The 25,260-nt window shown below is 40.7% G+C and overlaps 1 protein-coding gene across 12 annotated transcripts in view; it reads left to right on the forward strand.

Moving 5' to 3' along the window:
* Positions 1-25,260, forward strand: part of LOC124802685 — a 67,100-nt gene that overhangs the window by 24,257 nt on the left and 17,583 nt on the right. For 7 of the 12 annotated variants that reach the window (XM_047263694.1, XM_047263690.1, XM_047263646.1 and 4 more), the window contains exon 2: positions 24,613-24,701. The exons of 1 other annotated variant lie outside the window; for it this stretch is intronic. The gene's annotated coding sequence lies outside the window, so the exon portion shown is untranslated. Of the gene's footprint in view, positions 1-13,634; positions 13,789-13,878; positions 14,098-24,278; positions 24,501-24,612; positions 24,702-25,260 lie in introns of those variants that run through there. 4 more of the 12 variants (XM_047263638.1, XM_047263630.1, XM_047263622.1 and 1 more) reach the window with 3 other exon arrangements.

The raw sequence follows: 25,260 nt of genomic DNA on the forward strand, positions 1-25,260 counted from the left end.
TTAGCAGACTGATTTGGATGTTGGTGGTAGGGATGTGAGGTTGAATTTGGATTTGATGAGGACACATCAAATCACAAATCCTCATCAACTATCACAACCTTCTCATGCTCCCGTGATACCTCAAGGGCTGTGGCAACAATCAGGAGGTCTGCATCTTTAGTAGCTTGCTACAGTGAGAAGCTTTCACCTTGAAGCCTCTCAGTAAGCAAGGTAATGAGATGCATATAGGAATTGCTCCTGATTCATGGTCACCATCATTAATTTGGTAAAGATGACTTCAGGAGTAGAGTGTCTTTTGCTTCATCAGAGGTGCTCAGGACATTTGATGCTCTTGGAGGGCTGATCTTTTGGGTAGCCATCAGACACTACACTTGTAGCACCTTAGTTGTATTGTCTTTTTAAGTAATCAACATATTTGATTAGGATTAACTGGAATGTTTCACCATTCCTCCATACAACCTCGTGGACAAGAAACATGCCATTGATGACAACAGTTGCTCCTTCCTGGTTTACGCCATTCAGCTCATAATGGAAGAATTCTTCAAGCTGTTCATTGGATTTCTTGAGGAGTGCTGTCCAGTTGAATATGGTTTCAGAGTTCCCTGGTGCATCCTCACCATCAGTGGTCACCTTAGATTTGAATCCTTGTGTACACATCGCTCCTTTTTTTCAGCAAATATGATGATGTCAAATATTTGACCAACTAGGTGAGCATTGAGGAATTGCCTAGTTTCAAAGTCTCTGTGGCAGTTGATTGACGGCCGATTTCCTTCTCAATCCTTCCCTAACCCGAGCTTGCGCTCCGTCTCTAATGACCTCGTTGTCGACGGGACGTTAAACACTAACCACCACCACCACCACCACCACCACTGATGGACACAACTAAATTAGTAAGAGGGAAAGGATCATGGGACTGAAATGACTCAATAAATATCTGAAGGCCTGCATTGTCATGCTGTGTTGTAGCATTCCTTGCATCAACATGTTGCGCTGAGGTAGTGAGTGATATCCCACAAAACTCTTAAACCTGCTGGGTCATTGTAGCAACACTTGGCATGGTCAGAATCCATCTACTCAGAGTACTATGTGAAGGACCGCAGCCATGACTGAGCCCTCTGGTACTTTCCAACAAGCACATACGGTTCCAACAAGCACATAAGGGTCTATTCAATCGTCCTGTCAGACCATAACTCACGCCAAAATTTATCGAAGCCACCCGTTGGGCCCAAATCTTTTTTTAAATGACATATTACTGTATTTACTAGGTACAAGAATAGTACTGTTTAGATTCTGTACTCTTCTCCACAACCAACACAATCATTTGTCCACCTTTAATGTGGAAATGTTTGGAAACAAGCGATAAAAAAAATCACTTTTGATCTCATCGAACACAGAATTTATTCCTCTATAATTTTTTTATGGACCACTTCATTGCTAAATGGGTTAGTTTAGATCGTATTGTCAATAAACAGAATTAAAACGAAAATTTTTCATAAATATGTAAAATATGTCCAACTTTGATGAATTCTAGTAAGGGAATGGATGGTCCAAAAAATATGCGTCTGGTCCCATTCAATGCAGAATTTAATGCTCTGCAATTTTTAATAGGGACATGTTTTTGATTTTGTGCAGGAACACAGAAAGCGTGTTGATTGGTCTAGAAAAAGTTTTGTGTAGGTAGAACTTCCCACCAGCTTAAAAGCTTGCAGAACACCGATGTTGAAGGATAATAACCATACTAGTGTGCTATGCAATAGATCAAGATATCGCACAAAGACATAAAATAGTCCCAGGAATTCATTAAGAACCGTTTATTCTAATTGTAATTTAAAGAAGATAATAGAAGACAACACATAATGGGTCACATTCATTTTCAAAAGTGGGTACATGTACTGTGACTCTGGGGTGTGGAGTCATATGTTCAGTGGAGGGGGCACCAGCTAAGCTGTTAGCACACTCAGAACATGAAGTCATTTGTCGGATCTCTGAGAGGCAAGTCACATAGATGAATGCTCAGGAAAAATGTTCATTTCTGATATAACAGTGTTACATACTATCACTCTTTGACCACTGCTCAGAATGTTAGGAACAGCATCTTCGTAGCAACAAATTGTGCTGCAAGAATTACGCACAGTATTGTGTATGGGTAGGAAGTGACTTTGAATGTGTGTACAAGTATCATTTCCAACTCACGACGATTATTAGGATGATGGTAGGACTGCATTCTCAAGTCATGATGGTGTCTCAACATAATGCGTTAAGTGATTTTAGTGCATGGCTTGGCACTTGTGAGATTTCCCGTGGTTGTATCTTCAGAGGTTAACAAGGCAAAAAGCAGACTGGATGCATGATGGAAGTATTGAATCCTGGTCCTTTTATCATGTGCAGTTCAGAACCATTTTTGAAAGATCCATGCGGCAATGCAGAAAATTATTGCAAGTTAAACTTCTATCACATATTTTTCTCTTATTGTACCTATCTTAAATTACATAGTGCTTGAGATAGGTTTATGGAGTCCTATATGTGGTTAATGTGAGTAAAGTTCTCATCGTCATGAGTACTTAATTAAAGGGAAGAATCATATTTAACATGACTGATGGTAGTATTCAAGGTGTATAAGGGAAGACATTTCCCCAATACTGCTCTCGTTCAAAATTCTTACTGTCAGGAGCTCTAAAATAGTTTATGGAAATGATATGCTGGAAAAATAACCTGCACCTACATCTACATCTGCACTCTGCAAACCACTGTGAAGTGTGTGGCAGAGGGCACCTCCCATTATACCAGTTGTTAGGGCTTTTTCCAGTTCCATTCATGTAAGAACCACATGAAGAATGATTGCTTGGACACATCTGCACACACAGTAATTAGTGTAATCTCACCTTTGTGATCCCTGAGGGAATGATACATTGAGCATTAGAGTATATTCCCAGATAAATAACTTACAGTTGGTTCTAGAAACTTCTAAATAGGCTTTCATGGGATAGTTCATGATTATCTTCAAGAGTCTGCCACTTGAGTTCTTTCAGCATCTCCATGACACTCTCCCATGGGTTGGACAAACCTGTGACCATTTTTGCTGCCCTTCTTTGTATATGTTCAGTATCCTCTCTTACAAGGGGAGGCCGCCAATTGTGAAATTCAGATTTGATTCATACTGCGCATAATAAAAGCTCATGGCCAGAGGTGTAATGTGGAAAAGCACCAAGATGCACTTCTCAGCCATTGTCGAGAAAATCGAAAGTTAAAAGAAACCGTTGCGGTGAAATACCCTCCATGATTGACAATTTTCTACAGCGTCGTGGCGCAGCGGTAAGCGCTCGGGTTCGTAATCCGGAGGTCGCCGGATCGAATCTCGCGCCATGCATCTTTTTATACGATTTACTGTCCTACACCCGTACTCTCTGCTGGAAATATCACTTTGCCACGAAGAAAAATGATCCTAATCCTACTCCTAATGATCCAACTCCCCAAGACACTATCCAAATTGAACCATGCATGGAACAGTTCCGTCCTCCGTCACAGCGGGACCCACCTCCTCTTCCTCAAAATCACCCTCTCCTAACCTTCCAGGAATTTCTGACTTCCAGCCTTGCCTCTCAATCCTTCTTAAAAAACCTTAATCCTACTCCCAACATCACCACTGCTGAAGCCCAGGCTATCCGTGATCTGAAGGCTGACCGATCCATCGTCATTCTTCCGGCGGACAAGGGTTCCACAACTGTGGTACTTGATCGTCGGGAGTATGTGGCTGAGGGACTGCGTCAGCTTTCAGACAACACTACTTACAAAGTTTGCCAAGGCAATCCCATTCCTGATGTCCAGGCGGAGCTTCAAGGAATCCTCAGAACCTTAGGCCCCCTACAAAACCTTTCACCCGACTCCATCAACCTCCTGACCCCACCGACACCCCGCACCCCTACCTTCTACCTTCTTCCTAAAATTCACAAACCCAATCATCCCAGCCGTCCCATTGTAGCTGGTTACCAAGCCCCCACAGAACGTATTTCTGCCTACGTAGATCAACACCTTCAACCCATTACATGCAGTCTCCCATCCTTCATCAAAGACACCAACCACTTTCTCAAACGCCTGGAATCCCTACCCAGTCTGTTACCCCCGGAAACCATCCTTGTAACCATTGATGCCACTTCCTTATACACAAATATTCCGCATGTCCAGGGCCTCGCTGCGATGGAGCACTTCCTTTCACGCCGATCACCTGCCGCCCTACCTAAAACCTCTTTCCTCATTACCTTAGCCAGCTTCATCCTGACCCACAACTTCTTCACTTTTGAAGGCCAGACATACCAACAATTAAAGGGAACAGCCATGGGTACCAGGATGGCCCCCTCGTATGCCAACCTATTCATGGGTCGCTTAGAGGAAGCCTTCCTGGTTACCCAGGCCTGCCAACCCGAAGTTTGGTACAGATTTATTGATGACATTTTCGTGATCTGGACTCACAGTGAAGAAGAACTCCAGAATTTCCTCTCCAACCTCAACTCCTTTGGTTCCATCAGATTCACCTGGTCCTACTCCAAATCCCATGCCACTTTCCTTGACGTTGACCTCCACCTGTCCAATGGCCAGCTTCACACGTCCGTCCACATTAAACCCACCAACAAGCAACAGTACCTCCATTACGACAACTGCCACCCATTCCACATCAAACGGTCCCTTCCCTACAGCCTAGGTCTTCGTGGCAAATGAATCTGCTCCAGTCCGGAATCCTTGAACCATTACACCAACAACCTAAAAACAGCTTTTGCATCCCGTAACTACCCTCCCGACCTGGTACAGAAGCAAATAACCAGAGCCACATCCTCATCTCCTCAAACCCGGAACCTTCCACAGAAGAACCCCAAAAGTGCCCCACTTGTGACAGGATACTTTCCGGGACTGGATCAGATTCTGAATGTGGCTCTCCAGCAGGGATACGACTTCCTCAAATCCTGCCCTGAAATGAGATCCATCCTTCATGAAATCCTCCCCACTCCACCAAGAGTGTTTTTCCGCCGTCCACCTAACCTTCGCAACCTCTTAGTTCATCCCTATGAAATCCCCAAACCACCTTCCCTACCCTCTGGCTCCTACCCCTGTAACCGCCCCCGGTGTAAAACCTGTCCCATGCACCCTCCCACCACCACCTATTCCAGTCCTGTAACCCGGAAGGGGTACACGATCAAAGGCAGAGCCACGTGTGAAAGCACCCACTGTAGTGGGACGAAATTAAGCGTCACCCATCCACCAAAGTCAGCCCAGTTTGCAGGTGACTATAAGTTTAATTTAGTTTTGTTTATGTGTTTTCTTATTATTTGTAATAAATGTGAATTATCTAAAAGTTTGTATTTTTTTATGTGTTTCATGTACGGAGAGGTCGGCGCAACGAACGGGGACAGCATCTTCGTTGCTGCGACCAGAGAGGAAATTGCTGGCCGCTATACGTCGCGGGTCAACAGCCAAGGAGCAACAGAAGATCCTGGAACCGAGTTGTTGCGTCGTGCTTCTAAAAATTAAAAATGAAGTTTTATACTCTTTTTGTACAACAATGACATCATATAGATCTTAATCTTATTGAAATGTTAGTCACTGTCTGTCAACGCTCAAGTTCACATCTGTATGTGTAGGAAGCTAATAAAATAGTGTATGCTACTAAAGTTGAAACACGTGTCTTGAAGATTTATTTATGAAGAGTTATGTGAACGGATTAATAATATATTTGACAAGATTATTGATTCAGACAGCGTTGGCCGAAACTTTGAATCTAAAAAGTTTATTTAATGTGTGATTCTGATATCGATTAGGTCAAGATAACGTGTGTCGATATAATTTTCTGAGGAGAAACAAACGAAATTTAAATTCGAAAAAGTTACGAAAACCAATTGGCCCAAGTGATGTAATTCTTTGCACACGACTCAACGGATGTTTTACAGTTTCGTTCAAGAACCATCCTATGACAATTTAAAAGAATATGAATCATTTTTGAAGTGGGTTGTAACTGACGTAGGTGACGAAGTCTGCACATGGTCATATATCAAACGAAAACCAAATACGTCGTTACACTACACCGTGGCGACCTTAGAAACAGGACTTGTGTGCAACTAAGGCACACAGGTACGAAACAAAGCATCAAGAGTCCTTCGGAAGTCAACGCGAGTTTCTTGGAGCCTTCACCAGCCAGCGGCGACTTCGCGGGTGTGGGCATCTGACGGAGTGCAGCCAAGCAGTACGGTCACGCAGTTGTTCCACGAGAAGGCGCATCTGTTGGGCAGCAGCTGAACGCTGCAAACCTCGACAACCCTTTTTCTCCCTAAACTAATAGGCCCAGTACGTCAGCTGCGGGGCGTTCCTCCGGCTGGTATTAGAGGTGTTGCTGAGGGCTTCGCCTGTCTACGGCGGTGCCGGGCGTGGTTGCAGCTAGCGACGTTTCCGGTGTTCAACTCAGCGTCCTGCCGGTTGCGGAAGCAGGGTCGCAGCATCTCAGCGGCTGCATCGACGGCTGTTACATCTGCAGCCCATAGCAGCACACTAATCATCGAGAACTACAAATTACAATATTAGTGTCCGGTGAGTTTGTTTCAAGTTGGAAGTGGAGTGTTGTACATAGGAAGTGTGCTTTTACAGGATTGTTGATTCCAAGTCTGCGTGTGTAAATAGTTAATATCTTACAATAATGTCGGGAAGTGAAATGTCAGACGAAGAGCAATCTATGTCCGATAGGAGCATGAGATCCCTTTTTAGGGCGATCGCTAAATTAAAACAATCTAACGGGGATTTTCTAGCTGAATTAAAACAGTTTAACGAAGAATCTATGGCTAAATTAAGACAGTCTAACGAAGAATCTGCTGCTAGATTAAAAGAGGAACTAAAACAGGAATTAAAACAGTCTAACGAGGAATCTACTGCTAGACTTAAAGGGGAGCTAACAAAATCAACAGACAGGTTGCAGGAATATCTTAATGAAACCAGTCGAGAATTAAGTGATAAAATAGAGTCTTCTAAAGTTGAAATGCAGGAAAAATTAGTAGGACTTAGTAATAAGATTGCTGATAATTGTAAAAGGTTAGAAGAACATATCCAGGAAACGCGCGAGGAAAAAGCTCGCATGCGACACGATATTACTGACTTAACCGAGAGACTAGATAGTGTCAATATCTTAGTTGTAAATGAAATACAGAAAAATAACGATATGTTACGAGATGAATCTTCTATGCAAACAGAAAATGTTCGCAGAGAATTATTGAAATCTATTAAAGAGGTCTCTACCAAACCTGTAGAGATTTCTTCAATAGATAATGTAGAATTAGAGACATTAACTCATCAAGTAGAAAAGGACCATACCGAAATCGAAAACATGAAATTTTTAATTACTGAAATATGCAGTAATCTTGAGACTGCCAAAGATAATAACATTGATGAAGGTACAGAGCGTTCACATCGTGAGCACAGTGAAGAATCGATATTAGCTAATCGAGTATCCAATACAGAAATGCGGGTACAGGAAATTACTAAACGGTTATCGGAATTAGATAATAACGAGAACATTTCAGGTAGCAGAGGTAATAACATAATCAGAGACAACAGTCGCATCGAATTTGCTAGCTCGGACGACAACAATATGAATAAAGCAATCACGGCAAGCCAATCCGATGCAACTCCGTCTCTGCAATCTAAACAAAATCCGACTATTTCTCTCGCAGAATGTCTGGATGACATAACGACAAATTCAAATGTAGCAAGTCGATTTCCTGTATTTAAACCAGGAGGCGAACTTCACCCTATAATCTTTATAAAAGCTTTTGAAACATCATTATCTTCTAAATGGAGTAATGAAAAACGCATTCAATTTGTAATAGGACATTTAGAAGCAGAAGCTGCGGAATGGGCAGTACTGCATAGAACTGAATTCAGGGATTGGGATGATTTTGTTAAGCAGTTTAAACAAAATTATTGGTCAAGAGGAAAACAACAACACTTAACTTTAGAGTTGTTAGACCCTCCTCCATATTCTAAACGGTGGGGAGGTTATAGGAATTATTTTGAATGGCATTTAAACCGTGCTAAATTAATTGAAGAACCAATTATTGAAAGTCATTTAATACGAGTCCTAAGTAGTAGGTTACCGTATTACATAAAGGAAAGAAAAATGTTATTCTACGAATTATACAAAACCTTAATAATGGGGACGAAACAGTTAACACCCGGGGTGTGTGGTTATATTTTAACGACTTGTTGTGTTGGAAAGCACAGAGGAAACACCAGAGATGGAAAATCTGCATTCCGAAAACTGTTGTGGACGAGTTAATTACTTATATTCATGAAGGTTACGGGCATTTTGGAATTCATAAATGTATTAAACATCTAATGAAGAATTATTATTTCAAAAATATGTCACGTATTGTGAGAAGTATTATTAGGGCTTGTGAAACCTGTCAAAAGGTTAAAGTTAATAACAAATCCAAGCATTATAAATTATATGCTGTAATTCCTCGAGGTTTGTGGGATCTACTATCATTAGATTCTTTCGGCCCTCTGCCTCGGAGTTCAGGAGGATTAACATATGTGTTTGTTGTAATGGAATGTTGGTCCAAACATGTGAAACTGTATACTTTGAAACGAGCGAATACAGCAAGCGTTATACGCTGCCTCACCCGAAATTACTTTGTTAACTGGGGCATTCCTAAACGACTTATGTCTGACAACGGTAGTGCCTTTATTAGTCAAAGATTTCAAGATATGATAAGACAATATGGAATCAAACATATCTTAATTTCGAAATATCACCCTCAAAGTAATTTAGTAGAAAGAGCCATGAAAGAATTAGGACGATTATGTAGAACTTATTGTGCACATAAACATACTCGGTGGGCCAAACTAATGCCTGAATTCGAAAAGATATTAAATGAATTGCCTCACCTAACGACGGGATTATCACCTATAGAAATTTTAGGCAAATGAATTATAGGTGAGCCTTTACTAGCTGCTTTACCTTGGCCACCAGTAAATGAGATCCAACAATGCATTCCAGACGAAAAAGTTTGCGAACAGATTGTAAAAAATGCCGAACGGAGAATTAAAAGTTATAATCAACAGGCTATAGAACCCTCATTTCAGGTAGGAGATCTTGTGTTAGTACGATCTCATCCTAAAAGTTCTAAGATCGGTAAGGAATGTAGAAAATTCTTCTTTATCTTTGAAGGTCCATATGTTGTACATAAGATTGTACATCCCAAAGCATTACTTCTTACGGAACCTTCATCAGGTGTAATTAAAGGATTATATAGTGTTGATCAAATGAAACCCTTCATTCCTAAATAAGTTAATATTTAGTATATGTTACACACGGAAGAGTGTTCATAGTTTATTCATGTGAAGTTTTTCGTGATAGTTACGTGTTATTTTAAATAAATGACAGAAAGCTTAAACATGTGTTCTACAATAATCTACTGGTACTTCAAAAAGAGAAAGATAACCAAAAGGGGGATTTATATGGAGGAAACTTTGCTCTTAGGTCTAAAGGAATTTTGCGTATTTTAAATTTGCTCGGATAGTAGGAACCAAAGGGGATGGTTAATAGTTTAGGGACCATGGGCGTCCAGAGCTATATGGCTCACGAGAACATAGCAGAGTGCCTTTAATAGAGGTTTGTAATAGTGTTAATATAGAACACACCAAATGGGGCTCTCTCGCTTGTTTCTCCTAAATAAATGGCCATTACCCAACAAGGTGTCCGAAGGTAAAGAAAGCCGTGCCGAGATTCCAAAGAAAGTTTTGCTTGATTTCTTCTTGACCTCAGGCATAAATAAGGCATTAGGGAAGAGGATGACGTAAAGTAAATAGTACTATTAGTTATTGTGAGAAACTTATTAGTAATATACATTCTTGAAAAGAATAACTCTAGTAAATAAATGAAACTGAAACTAATCTATCACAATTTGAACGCTCTGTCCTAATGTACAACGTTAAAGAACGTACTAAATTAGTATTTATTAGCAACTATTAACTGAAGAGGAGCAATCTCCCTATATTCGGTTACGAATTACCATAAGAGCACAATTAAGAGTAAATGACAAATAGTCACAACGATATCGTATTAAAAGGATTAAATCTATCTAATAGCAAGGACTCTAGGTTACGTAAAATGTGAGGAAAATGTATTAACAGTTAAATATTATATATTGAACAGTTTTAATTCCGGTTAAAACCTGACAAACTGAGCTTGTGGGTGGGGTATGTAGTGGGACGAAATTAAGCGTCACCCATCCACCAAAGTCAGCCCAGTTTGCAGGTGACTATAAGTTTAATTTAGTTTTGTTTATGTGTTTTCTTATTATTTGTAATAAATGTGAATTATCTAAAAGTTTGTATTTTTTTATGTGTTTCATGTACGGAGAGGTCGGCGCAACGAACGGGGACAGCATCTTCGTTGCCGCGACCAGAGAGGAAATTGCTGGCCGCTATACGTCGCGGGTCGACAGCCAAGGAGCAACAGAAGATCCTGGAACCGAGTTGTTGCGTCGTGCTTCTAAAAATTAAAAATGAAGTTTTATACTCTTTTTGTACAACAATGACATCATATAGATCTTAATCTTATTGAAATGTTAGTCACTGTCTGTCAACGCTCAAGTTCACATCTGTATGTGTAGGAAGCTAATAAAGTAGTGTATGCTACTAAAGTTGAAACACGTGTCTTGAAGATTTATTTATGAAGAGTTATGTGAACGGATTAATAATATATTTGACAAGATTATTGATTCAGACAGCGTTGGCCGAAACTTTGAATCTAAAAAGTTTATTTAATGTGTGATTCTGATATCGATTAGGTCAAGATAACGTGTGTCGATATAATTTTCTGAGGAGAAACAAACGAAATTTAAATTCGAAAAAGTTACGAAAACCAATTGGCCCAAGTGATGTAATTCTTTGCACACGACTCAACGGATGTTTTACAGTTTCGTTCAAGAACCATCCTATGACAATTTAAAAGAATATGAATCATTTTTGAAGTGGGTTGTAACTGACGTAGGTGACGAAGTCTGCACATGGTCATATATCAAACGAAAACCAAATACGTCGTTACACCACGTGATTTACCAACTGACCTGCCTACACTGTGAAGCGTTCTATGTGGGAATGACCAGCAACAAACTGTCCATTCGCATGAATGGACACAGGCAGACAGTGTTTGTTGGTAATTAGGATCACCCTGTGGCCAAACATGCCTTGGTGCACGGCCAGCACATCTTGACACAGTGTTACACCGTCCGGGTTATCTGGATACTTCCCACTAACACCAACCTGTCAGAACTCCGGAGATGGGAACTTGCCCTTCAGCATATCCTTTCTTCTCGCTATCCGCCAGGCCTCAATCTCCGCTAATTTCTAATTTCAATTTGCCGCCGCTCATACCTCACCTGTCTTTCAACTTCATCTTTGCCTCTGTACATCCGCCCCGACTGACATCTCTGCCCAAACTCTTTGCCTTTACAAATGTCTGCTTGTGTCTGTGTATGTGTGGATGGATATGTGTGTGTGTGCGAGTGTATACCTGTCCTTTTTTCCCCCTAAGGTAAGTCTTTCCGCTCCCGGGATTGGAATGACTCCTTACCCTCTCCCTTAAAACCCATATCCTTTTGTCTTTCCTTCTCCTTCCCTCTTTCCTGACGAGGCAACCATTGGTTGCGAAAGCTAGAATTTTGTGTGTATGTTTGTGTTTGTTTGTGTGTCTATCGACCTGCCAGCGCTTTTGTTTGGTAAGTTTCATCATCTTTCTTTTTAGATATATATATATATATATATATATATATGTGTGTGTGTGTGTGTGTGTGTGTGTGTGTGTGTGTGTGTGTGTGTGTGTGTGTGTGTGTGTGTCAAAGGCTGTCCCGGTAACCCAACACGACATGAACAAGGTTGCGCATTCGTATACGGCACAATATTCAATCACAATGTCTGGACGAGTCTTACCTCTTGTTTTCGTATGCCTGTAAGAGTCCACAGGTACGTTTGGACCCAGAGCACAGAAGACAGTCGACGAGTACGCCAAGAAGTATACCAACGTTGTTATTACAACCTCCAAATCCGGTAAACCAACAACGGGTTTGTTCATGGACTTCTTGTGTAATGCTTTGCAACCATACGTACAAAAGAAAGAATTTCTCCTTCTGATCGACTCTTGGGGTGGGCAAACGAACCCGGCGTTATACGATGAGATGTTCCAGGACGATAAGAAGTTACCAACGTGCACTATAAAAGTCATTCCTCCAAAGTGCACTCCTCTCGTCCAACCGTCTGACGTGTATTTTTACTGGCAGGTAAAAAATTTGATCAAGCGCCTTCAAAATTGTGCTTTTTTAATTGAGTGAAACCATGACATCAACTCCAGAGACGATTGTATAAAAACCCAATCCATCGTCCATCACCAATTGTCTTCTCTGATTTTTGCCGATATGATACGATACGCGTGGTATGCATTAAACCTGATGAACAATGGAACAATTTTTCAGAATGTCTATCAGATGTTTCCCAACAGATAATTTAAAAAACAATTGTTCTTGTAAAAACGCATCGTTTATCAGATATGCTCGATGTCATGCTATTATCTGCTTTCCATGTTTCTGTGATAACTATCACTCTGGTTCGTGCAATACTCCAGCTACTTCTGGTCGCTAATTGTTAATTATGTGCGAGAGTATACCGAACTTTTCAATAAATTGTATCCACTTGAATATTATTTGTGATATTGTGTTTTATTTCAAGTATTATTTTTCCACAACAAACGACTTTCAACAACTTATTATATGCATAATTGTTGCAACTGATTACCGGGAATTTTATATATAACAAATAATAAAAAAAAAGTGGCATGGCGCGAGATTCGATCCGGCGACCCTCGGATTACGAACCCGAGCGCTTACCGCTGCGCCACGACGCTGTAGAAAATTATCAATCATAGAGAGTATTTCACCGCAACGGTTTCTTTTAACTGTCGATTTTCTCGACAACGGCTGAGAAGTGCATCTTAGTGCTTTTCCACATCACACCTCTGGCCATGAGCTCTTATTATGCGCAGTATGAATTGAATCTGAATTTCACAATTGGCGGCCTCCCCTTGTTAGTCCTGTCTGATATGGTTCCTACACACTAAAGTAATATTCTAGGATGGTTCGCACAAGTGTTTTGTATGCAATCTCCCTTATAAACTAAATGTATTTCCCTAGTGTTCAACCATTGATCCCAGTCGGCCTTCTGCTTTACCTAAACCAGCCATATGATTGTTCCATTTCATTACACTAGAGATTGTTACACATAGGTATTTGTATAAATTGACGGATTCTAACTGTTTGACTCACTGATATTGTAGTCATAGAATACTTTGTTCCCTTATTCTGTGAAGTGCACAATTTTACATTTCTGAACATTTAAAGCAATTTTCCAATCTTTGCACTGCTCGGAAATCTCATCAGTATCTGATTGGATATTTGTGCAGCTTTTTTCAGATAGCGTTTCATTATAGATAACTACATCACCTGAAAAATAGTAAGGTTTCTATTAACACTTCAAGGACCGCAAGCACATTTTCATGGGTGATCTGCTTTGGTAAACCTATTAATTGTGAATGGTTTATTCTACAGTTCCCATTTTCTATTGACTCCTACCAGAAAGATCACTGACCGTCATTTTGACAGTAATGGATGTGTTAACAATAGATTTTAGACCTATCCACAGAAGTAGTTGTTATCTTCCTGATTTGTGTAGGCATTCTGCAGACCCTTTGTCAATGAGGAAGTAAGTTTTCTTTTTCAAGTTTTGCAGTTTGTGTTGGCCACATTTCAATAGTTTCGTAATGGGTTCTCAAGATGTTTTTCTGATGAACAGATTTTAAAATATTGGTTTCAATGCCTGATGAAGAATCTGAAGATCCTCGTAAAGTTTGTGATATTGATGGATTACAAGAAGACGACATTACAGTGCTATAGATGATGAATAATATATCCCTCCCATTGATGAAATCAGTGGCTTCAGTTAATGGCATTGCACTTACTGAACAGAAACAGATTGAAAAGAAGCAAACCAATGTTGCTTTACATTTAGCAGGTATATTTGTACAGCCTTTACATTATTATTACTATTATTATTGCTGTTGTTGTAATTCAACTCATATTTTGGAAAGTATTATAGGGGTTTTCTAAGTTAACTGCACTGTAAAAACATTCAAAATTCGTTGTTTAAGTTGTAACTGAATTATTGTACTACATACATCAAACTACAGTGTGTCCTTGCTTCCAAATAACAGCATTAGAGACATTTGTGGCAGAAGGAAAGGAAGAACTCAAGTGATAGGAAATACTTCCATTGGAAGTAGTGAAACAGCTAATGATGGAACAACAAAGGATGTTGTGCTCTCCAAAATTTTATGTTAAAAAACTTGTTTTTGCTAAGGGGCCATTATCCATTTCACATTTTGTCATATATATTTGGATTAATTATTATGTATAAAATGTTCATTGTACCAGTAATTCTTCAGAAATCTGCAAAACTATATTCTAGTAAACTGTAGAAAAAGTATGAAATAAACTGGCATATATTCAAATGCATTTACTATTTTACAGGAGACAAATAAAATTGCACTCATCCAAATGACAGGTTTGTCCTTCTTGGTAGACCATAATCCTCAGTCCTTATAGCATTAATATAGTCTGCAGTGTCATTAATATACAGCATGAACAGCAAGGGTCCCAACACACTTCCCAGGCACCCTGAAGGCACTTCTACATCTGTGCATGACTCTCCACCCAAGATAACTTGCTATACTCTCCCTAACAAGATATCCTCAATCCAGGGACAAATTTCACTTGATACCCCATATGATCGTATTTTCAGTAATAAGCATATGCATTTTACTGAGTCAAATGCCTTTTGGAAGTCAAAAAATATCGTATCTACTTGACTGCCCAAATCCATTGCTGCAGGATGTCATTTGAGGACACCACAAGTTGGGTTTCACAAGATTAATGCTTTCAGAATCCATGCCGATTAGCATGGAGGAGATCATTCGTACATCTGAGTTCAGAATATGGTCCTAAATTCTATGACAAATGGTTGTCAAGGATATTAAATGGCAGTTTTGTGTATCATTTATGCTCCTCTTTGGGTGGATGTGTGTGACCTGGGCTTTCTTCCACTACAGGACATGGTTTTTTGTTTGATTGAGTCTTCAGTGTATTTAGATTAAAAGAAGGGCTGAGTCAGCTGCAAGATGGTGTAGAATCTGATAAGGATTCCATCAGCCCCTGGAACTTCATTCAGTTTTAATGATTTCGGCTGTTTCTCAGTGCCACTTACACTAAAATCTATTTCACTCATCTTTGCAATTGTACAAGAATTCAATTGGGAAACAACTCATAGGTTTTCCTTTGTCAGGCAACATTTCAAAACTGCAGTTAAGCATTTATTCTTTTGCTTTGCTACCATCAGTTTCAGTTCCTGTCTCATCCATGTGTAGATACTAACAGCCTTTACTTAGGAACCAGAATTTCTTCCCATTTTGTGAGAGATCTTTTGATAATATTCTGCTGTGGTAGTTGTTGAAGGCTTCATGCCTTGCCCTCATGACAGGCAAACACATTTCATTCAGCATCTCTCTATCTACAGCCCTATGCTTTGTTACACACCTATTAAGCAGTAGTCAGTTTCATTAGGAATTTTTTTACTGTGACTGTAAACTGTGGAAGATTCCTCCCATCATGAACGGCTCTATGCGATATGTATGTATCCAGCTTATGGACAACTGTTTTTTTTTTTTTTAAACTTGAGCCACAGTTTCACTACATGCTCATGTCCTTAACTGAAAGATTCAAATTCCTTGTTGATATGTGACACTACTCCTCTTTATGTGGTTTACTGAACATATAAATCTTCCTGCTTGTTTTAATTGCTTTTTGTATTTTGGTAAACATTATTAACGCAGCTGCCAATGATGCCAATTTAAATGTAGACATTCTGTATAGTTCCTCTCCTGTGCCAACCCTTTTATCTCAGAGTAGCACTTGCAGCCTACATCCTCAATTATTTGCCGGATATATTCCAATCTCTGGCTTCCTCTATAATTTTTGCCGTCTACAGTACCATGAAAGTCATTCCCTGATGTCTTAAAAGATGTTCCTGCATCTCCTTGCCAGTGTTTTCCACATATTACTTTCCTCTCTGATTCTTTGCAGAATTTCCTCATTCCTTAACTTACAAATCCAGCTAATTTTCAACATTCTTCTGTAGCACCATATCTCAAATGCTTTGATTCTCTTCTGTTCCGGTTTTCCCATAGCCCATACATTCTCAGAAATTTCTTCCTCTTCTTTTCAAGTTCATGTGTAGCTTTTTGAAATTCAGAAATGAATATTTAATGTCCATTTAAGCTTTTTTCACCATGTCTTGATTTTTGTATGGACCTGATTTTTTTCTGGGCAACTATGCGTTAGAATGAGAAACATCAAACCCACTAACCCTGTCAGACATGGAGACCGGAGAGTGTTTGTACATAAAGACCTGCAAGCAATGTCCCACGTGTGGCTTAGGGATGATGCGGTGCGCCTGCCGCTTGTTTCGCCTTACTCTGGACCATACAGGGTAATCACAAGAGGAAGCCACAGCTTCAAAATCGATAAGGATGGTAAAGAAGAGACAGTCTCAATTGAGCGGCTTAAACCTGCTTAAACCGAAGAGGGTACACTCCTTCCTCGGTCTGCAAAATCACCCTCAAACGTGGAGGCCAAAGAAACAGCAGATAGTCTCACCGAGCCCTCGGTTTCAGAAGAGGACAATGAAGCAGCAAGTGCAGAACAGGAGCAGCCAGTGCCTGCACCAGATGTTTTCTTGAGAGCTGGTAGAAAAATCAAGTGCAAGTTTCCCCACATACCTGGTGCACCCGGTTTCAAAAGGAAGGGGGCTGATGTGGCGACGTCATTTATCCACTGCGCCAAAAACAGCGGGTGAAAGCTGCAGCTGATAGATATTTATCTTTGCCGTAGTCGGCTTGGTTACGAGTTGTTTATTCTCGTTAGTTTTTGATCTGTGCTTGGAAAATAAAATGTTTTCTCATCTCATGAAAAAGCTGTTACTTCATAAAATATAAAGGCTCCCATAGTGTAGCCATGTATGGAAGTGAAACATGGACGATAAACAGTTCGGACAAGAAGAGAATAGAAGCTTTCGAAATGTGGTGCTACAGAAGAATGCTGAAGATTAGATGGGTAAATGACATAACTAATGAAGAAGTATTGAATAGGATTGGGGAGAAGAGAAGTTTGTGGCACAACTTGACCAGAAGAAGGGATCAGTTGGTAGGACATGTTCTGAGGCATCAAGGGATCACCAATTTAGTGTTGGAGGGCAGCGTGGAGGGTAAAAATCGTAGAGGGAGACCAAGAGATGAATACACTAAGCAGATTCAGAAGGATGTAGGTTGCAGTAGGTACTAGGAGATGAAGAGGCTTGCACAGGATAGAGTAGCATGGAGAGCTGCATCAGGACTGAAGACCACAACAACAACAACATTGTTTCTGTCCCTCTCACCTTATATTCTGCTGCTGTTACTCAGTTATCTTTTTCATTTGTAATCACTGTTCTTTTTGTTCTATGCTCCCTAAGGTAATAGTTTATTAATCTATGTCTATCTTGCACCTATCAAGTTATGTCTTTCCCTCATCCATTCTTTATTTCTGAATAATTTCATTTCTGAGTAACCTGTACTGCTGTTGTTCACTTACAACATTTTAATATTTTCTATGTTTCTTTAATAATTCCGTTTTTTTTAAATTCTGGATTTGATACAACTCTTTTAAGGCCATTTCATCAAGTTTCCACCACAGTCACTCCTTGAAGTTCCTTTATTTCTTTGTAACATGTTCTTCCAAGGCAGTCTGTGTTTTTATTTCCATTAACTTGTGTGGATCCCTTTTCGGCTGCCTTCTTGTGTACTTTTCTAATGTAAACTGGCATTTCATTGGTATTGAATTACAGTCACTATCAGATTCAGCACCTGGATAAATCTTGCAATTCTTAAGTTGATATCTGAACCTTCGTTTTATCAAAATACAGTGGATGTGATATCTTCTTTGATCCCTTGGCATCTTGCATGTATGCTTCCTTCTCTAAAGGTTTTTTTGAATCTGTGTTCTCAGATACTAACTCATGCCTAGCACAGAATTGTATCATTATCTCCGCCCTCCCCGCACCCCACTCCACTCCCATTTTACTTCTTAAGACCAAACTCCCCCCATAATTTTCTATTCCCTAACTTCACTGACGTCTGTATTCCAGTCTCATTTTATGTTTTAGTTCTTGTACATTTTTACATATTTTGTAAGTTGGCCAATGTTCTTCAGCTTCATTGTCATCCACCTCTGTAGTTGCTATGTGTTCTTGTATGGTTAAAACATGTGTTGGATATCCATTCAGCCCCATCAGCAGTGTTCTTAGTAATCCAAAATGTACTTGCACAATATTTCCATTGCGTAACACAGTCCTCCATCAGGTGACCCCTGAAGCCGAGCTCAGTGTGGAACAGGTCCACTGTTTATGACTATATGGAGCTAGACATTCCGTCCTTGATCCACGCCACACCAGGTGCTCCATCCGAGTTACACATCTGTCAGTAGCAGCAGCTGTGGTATTTTCTAGCCTTAGCTGTTCCGAGTGCTGCGCACATACATTTTGGCTATTGTCAGTTAATAATTTTGTTGTCTGATGGTCTGTTCCACCTCCAAGTTGCACTGGGCATTCAATCTTCAGATTGCCATCATTTAAGCTTTCCTGTGGACTATGCTGTCATGTTACCATAGCCAGTCGCATCAGGTGCTCCACCTGATGTCTTTGCCTGCTAGGGGCAACTGTCAGATTATTTTCTGGCCTCTGATGTTCAAATTGCCATTTGTTCTCAAAATGACTGTCCTCAGGTACTTAATTTGCTGTCTAAAGTATCACTATCTGTGCCCCTTTTTTGGTTGTGCTGTGTTGCTCAGTCATCATTTCCAAAGTTACATCTCCCAGAGTTTTAATATTGCCTCTGTTACGTTTTTAGGAGATCGAGTGTCAGATTCCAGGAGGAACTAAACTGATGTTCTGTGTTACAGCTGATAAGATTCTGCGTGATCTTCAATTCAGTGGATTCTTTTCTAATGCTATCCCAGTATCTGGGTGTCCGTGTCTGAATCTTGATACTTTCATAATTCAGAAAATGATTTACATAGTACCAAACAGTGCCCCGCTATAGCTGACTAAGAGTCCTTTCTGAGTGTGGTGTGCCATTGGTGCTCCCTACACCCTGATGGTGCTCTGGCTGACATGTAACATACCACATTGACATGATAAGTTGTGAAGGCCCAGTTCCTGTAGGCTCAGAGCATTCTTTACACTCCCTAACAGAGCCTTAATTTTGGTTAGTGGGCAGAAAACGCTCTTGGCATTGTATCTGATAAGAATTCTGCTGATTTTGGGAGATGTGGCACAAAAAAAGCAACCTTCTTTGTTTCTTCTTTTACTTCTACTGAAGCAAGGTGCAATGCCTTCTGAATGTATCTGGAAGAATATCTGTTTCTGCAGGACACAGACTGCAGTTGTTCTATCTGTGTTGTCAGGTTGTCTGGATTTGAAAGAGTTCATGTCCAGTGAACCAGAGTTTCGAGTGCACTCTTCTTCTATGCCAGATTATTGCAGCTACTGGCTTGCAGGTACAGATCAGTGTGAATTGGTTTTTGGTAAATACTAAGACAAAAAGTGCCACCTACCTTCCTCTGGACAAAAACATCTAAGAATGGATGTTGTCCAGTCTTCTCCATTCCCATTGTGAATTTTGTGTTAGGGCGGCATGAGTTCAGGTATTCCAGGAAAACAAGGAGCTTTTCCCTGCCATGGGGCCAAATAACAAAGCTATGTGGCAGCTACCAGCATGCAAGTGTAGATTGATATGAGTTGGTTTTTGATTCGGGCACAAACTCTTTCAGATATAGACAACTAGGTAATGGAGATAGAGTACTTGCAGTTTGTATTCACAGAAACGGATATTCTTCCAGAGATATTAAGAAGGCACTGGGCTCTGCTTCTCCACCAGATGGGTCACTAGAAGTACAAGAAGAAACAAAGGAGATGGCTTTTTTGCCATCTGCCAAAATCAGCAGAATTCTACATAGATACAATGTCAAGAGCATTTTCTGCCAGCTAAACAAGATGTAGGCTCTGTTATCGAGTGTAAAGGATAAACAGGGTGTGCAGAAACTGGGCATTTACCACATACTATGTCAATATGGTATGTCACATATCGGCCAGACCACCATGACTGTTGACATCAGGTGTAAGGAGCACCAATGGCATACCAGATTCAAACAGGATTTTAAGCCGGCTAAAGTGGAACATTGTTTGAAACTTAATCATGTGATGAATTATGATGATGTCAAGATTCTGACACAGCTACTCAGATAATGTGATAGCATTGTTAAAGAATCCATCAAAATAAAGGTCACACAGAATCTTATCAATCTGACACTGGATATCAACATAGCTCCTCCTGGAATCCAGCACTCAATCTTCTAAAGATGCAACAGAGGCAACACCCAAACTCTGAGAAAAATAATTTTGGAAATGATGACCCAGCACAACCGACACAGGAGCACAGACAGTGACACTTCAGATAGCAGATGAAGTACCTGAGGAATGTTCGAGACCAGGGACACTTTGAACACCAGTGACCAGAAAATAATCTGAAGGCACTCGTAAAGGGTATGGGCCTTGAATGGAGCAGCTGACACAGCTGGCTATGGTAACAGAACAGCATAGTCCACGGGAAAGCTTAAATGATGGCAATCAGAAGATTGAATGCCATGTACAACTTGGAGATGGAATAGAACATCAAATGACAAAATTAACAATAATAGAGAAGGAAAGTTGCTATTCACCATATAGCAAAGATGTTGAGTCGCGATAGGCACAACAAATAGATTCACACAATTATAGCTTTCCGCCATTAAGGTGTTTTGTTAGCAATAGGCACACACACACACACACACACACACACACACACACACACACACACACGCGCGCGCGCGTGCGTGCAAAAGCAACTTGCACACGTCTGCAGTCTCAGACAACTGAAACCACACTGCAAGCAGGAGCACCAGTGCATGATGATGATGGGAGTGGCGACTGGGTGGTGGTAAGGAGGAGGCTGGGGTGGGGAGGGGGAGGGATAGTGTGGTGGGGGTGGCAGACAGTGAAGTGCTGCAGTTTAGATGGAGGGCACGAGAGACGGTTGGGAGGGGAAGTAACGGAAAGGAGAGAGAATCTAAAAGACTGGGTGTGGCAGTGAAATGGTGGCTGTGTAGTGCTGGAATGGGAACAGGGAGGGGGCTGGATGGGTGAGGACAGTGACTAATGAAGTCTGAGGCCAGGAGGGCTACAGGAACATAGGATGTATTTCAGGAAAAGTTCCCACCTGTGCAATTCAGAAAAGCTGGTGTTGATGGGAAGGATCCATATGGCACAGGCTGTGAAGCGGTCATTGAGATGAGGTATATCATGTTTGGCAGTGTGTTCAGCAACAGGGTGGTCCTTGTTTTTTGGCCACCATTTGTCGGTGGCCATTCATGCGGACAGACAGCTTGTTGGTTGTCATGCCTACATAAAATGCAGCACAGTGGTTGCAGCTTACCTTGTAAATCCCAAGACTGGTTTTACAGGTAGCCCTGCCTTTGAAGGCAAAGCTGTTTCACAGAGGAAGACCGCATTGCAGTTCCTTCTCTAAATCCTCGCTGAAACGAAAAAATAGCTGATATCGAAATAAGTGTCCAAGGAATAGAAAAGCAACTGGAATCACTCACCAGAGGAAAGTCCACTGGACCTGACGGGATACCAATTCGATTCTACACAGAGTACGCGAAAGAACTTGCCCCCCCTTCTAACAGCCGTGTACCGCAAGTCTCTAGAGGAACGGAAGGTTCCAAATGATTGGAAAAGAGCACAGGTAGTTCCAGTCTTCAAGAAGGGCCGTCGAGCAGATGCGCAAAACTATAGACCTATATCTTTGACGTCGATCTGTTGTAGAATTTTAGAACATGTTTTTTGGTCACGTATCATTTCATTTTTGGAAACCCAGAATCTACTCTGTAGGAATCAACATGGATTCCGGAAACAGCAATCGTGTGAGATTCAACTCGCTTTATTTGTTCATGAGACCCAGAAAATATTAGATACGGGCTCCCAGGTAGATGCTATTTTCCTTGACTTCTGGAAGGCGTTCGATACAGTTCCGCACTGTCGCCTGATAAACAAAGTAAGAGCCTACGGAATATCAGACCAGCTGTGTGGCTGGATGGAAGAGTTTTTAGCTAACAGAACACAGCATGCTGTTATCAATGGAGAGACGTCTACAGACGTTAAAGTAACCTCTGGCGTGCCACAGTGGAGTGTTATGGGACCATTGCTTTTCACAATATATATAAATGACCTAGTAGATAGTGTCGGAAGTTCCATGCGGCTTTTTGCGGATGATGCTGTAGTATACAGAGAAGTTACAGCATTAGAAAATTGTAGCGAAATGCAGGAAGATCTGCAGCAGATAGGCACTTGGTGCACGGAGTGGCAACTGACCCTTAACATAGACAAATGTAATGTATTGCGAATACATAGAAAGAAGGATCCTTTATTGTATGATTATATGATAGTGGAACAAACACTGGTAGCAGTTACTTCTGCAAAATATCTGGGAGTAGGCGTGCGGAACGATTTGAAGTGGAATGATCATATAAAATTAGTTGTTGGTAAGGCGGGTACCAGGTTGAGATTCATTGGGAGAGTCGTTCGAAAATGTAGTCCATCAACAAAGGAGGTGGCTTACAAAACACCCATTCGACCTATACTTGAGTATTGGTCATCAGTGTGGGATCCGTACCAGATTGGGTTGACGGAGGAGATAGAGAAGATCCAAAGAAGAGCGGTGCATTTCGTCGCAGGGTTATTTGGTAACCGTGATAGCGTTACGGAGATGTTTAGCAGACTCTGCAAGAGAGGCGCTCTGCATCGCGGTGTAGCTTGCTCGCCACGTTTCGAGAGGGTGCGTTTCTGGATGAGGTATCGAATATATTGCTTCCCCCTACTTATACCTCCCGAGGAGATCACGAATGTAAAATTAGAGAGATTCGAGCGCGCACGGAGGCTTTCAGACAGTCTTTCTTCCCGCGAACCATATGCGACTGGAACAGAAAAGGGAGGTAATGACAGTGGCACATAAAGTGGCCTTCGCGACACACCGTTGGGTGGCTTGCGGAGTATAAATGTAGATGTAGATGTAGATGTTAGTGACTGAACTTGAGTAGCTGGTGGTAGGAGGATGTATGGGACAGGTCTTGCATCTAGGTCTATTACAGGGGTATGAGCCATGAGGTATGGGATTGGGAGTAGGGGTTGTGTAAGGATGGACGAGTATGTTGTGTAGGTTTGATGACAGTGGAATACCAATGTAGGAGGAGTGGGAAGGATATTGCAATTATGATGTGGATTACCAGCAGAAAACCCAATTTCCGAAGATGACTGTGTCTCTCTGGGAAAGCCTGAAGGCCTAAATCAATGTTATTTTACTTTACTACAGATAACCTTTTACTCTATTTCCAGTATATTAATTAATATTCCTACTCCAGTTCTAAGATCTTAATCTGACCCTGTGAGAATAATCATAAGATCTACCCTATCCTAAAATGCTTATCGACATTTTTTCAATTTTAACCTTTAGATTTTCTAATTTCCCACACTGACTTAGTGCTCTAATATTTTACATGCCCCTCTTATTTATAATTTTTGCGTTCCATGTGTCCACCGTTATTAGCATTTTCTTTTTGTTTGATAGATCTTCCAAAGTAATTCCTGCTTATAGACTGAAATGGAGGACTATTTTACTTGTGGAATATTTTATTTATGCAGAAGTCATCATAAGATTTTTAGCAGATACGGCAGTTGAATGTAGAAAAATATGTGATTGTTTCATGATGCATTCCGCGTAATAGTTGGAACTGTTGAAAGTCGTCTCAGTGATGCCTGTAGGTAGCAAAATAGTGTTAGTACCACTTTCCTCAATTTTTTTTAATGGTATACTTCTGTTTGTACAGCCAAGTTGTTGTTTCAATTTTATGCAAAGTATTTTGACGGCCGAACCCAGTTTCTCCAACAGGTGCTGTGAGTTGTGATGTTTCGTGTATCACTGCCTTTGTACAGTATGGATCTTCTCTGTGTATTAACTCCAGGAGAGAGGGTTGCTGCTTTCACTCAGTGAGCCACATCAGTGGTCACCTGATACTCTTCACCAAACAGACTGTCGTAGGCTTCACCATGACTGTGGCAAGAGACCATTACGGGGTACCAACAGCCAGACCAGTAGAACCAAGGGCTTATATGAGATGTTACTTCTCCGTTACTGCCACTTAACCCTGACCTAAAATGGGCAGAGCCTATCCTCCCAAGTGAGAGTTCAGATTGGATAGCTGCAGTCTGTTCTGTTGCACTGAAAATATGTATCATTGACTTATTCCCATAATCCAGTAAGAAGAAAGCTGTTTGGTTTCTTTGTTTCAGATTGAAGTATAACCATATTGAGAGAAGACTGTGGGACTTAAAAGCCTGAACACAAACAGTTGCCCAGTTTTATATTGTGACATTCATCTGTAAGTATTGGTTCACTGTGGTAATTGTGAAACTGCTATTAGTATGAAATTTGACCGAGCCCGAATACAAACAGTTGCACAGTTTTATAGTGTGACTTTCCATTTTTGTCTGTAAGTAGTGGTTCAATGTGCTAATTTGAAATTGCTAATAATATGAGATGAGTCAAAATGGGAAGAACATATCAGAATTGATAAAAAATGAAAAGAAGACCATTTGATTAGTTTGCTGTTGCTTCATTAGGCAAAAGATCTCATTTATTACCTGCATGGGAAAGAGAATTAAGTATGTGTATTATTCCAAAATAAAAAGGAATCCAATATACTGTACATATAGAACAGTGCTGATACATTACAACAGTGGCTTGATGTGGCGACCACCACCATTGTTACAGACATTATATCTACAAAATGTAGATATGGTGTCTCTTCAATTCCTAGTGTAGTGGCCAGAACTCATGCCTGCAGGTATTCTTCTGTCCCTGCAGGAGTCTTCTAAATTAAACGGTGCATATGAGGAGGAGGTATACTTGGAAAAGGCTAGGTGATACGGGAAGATTTC

Source organism: Schistocerca piceifrons, chromosome 1, assembly GCF_021461385.2.
Source record: "Schistocerca piceifrons isolate TAMUIC-IGC-003096 chromosome 1, iqSchPice1.1, whole genome shotgun sequence".
NCBI classification, from domain to species: Eukaryota; Metazoa; Arthropoda; class Insecta; order Orthoptera; family Acrididae; genus Schistocerca; species Schistocerca piceifrons.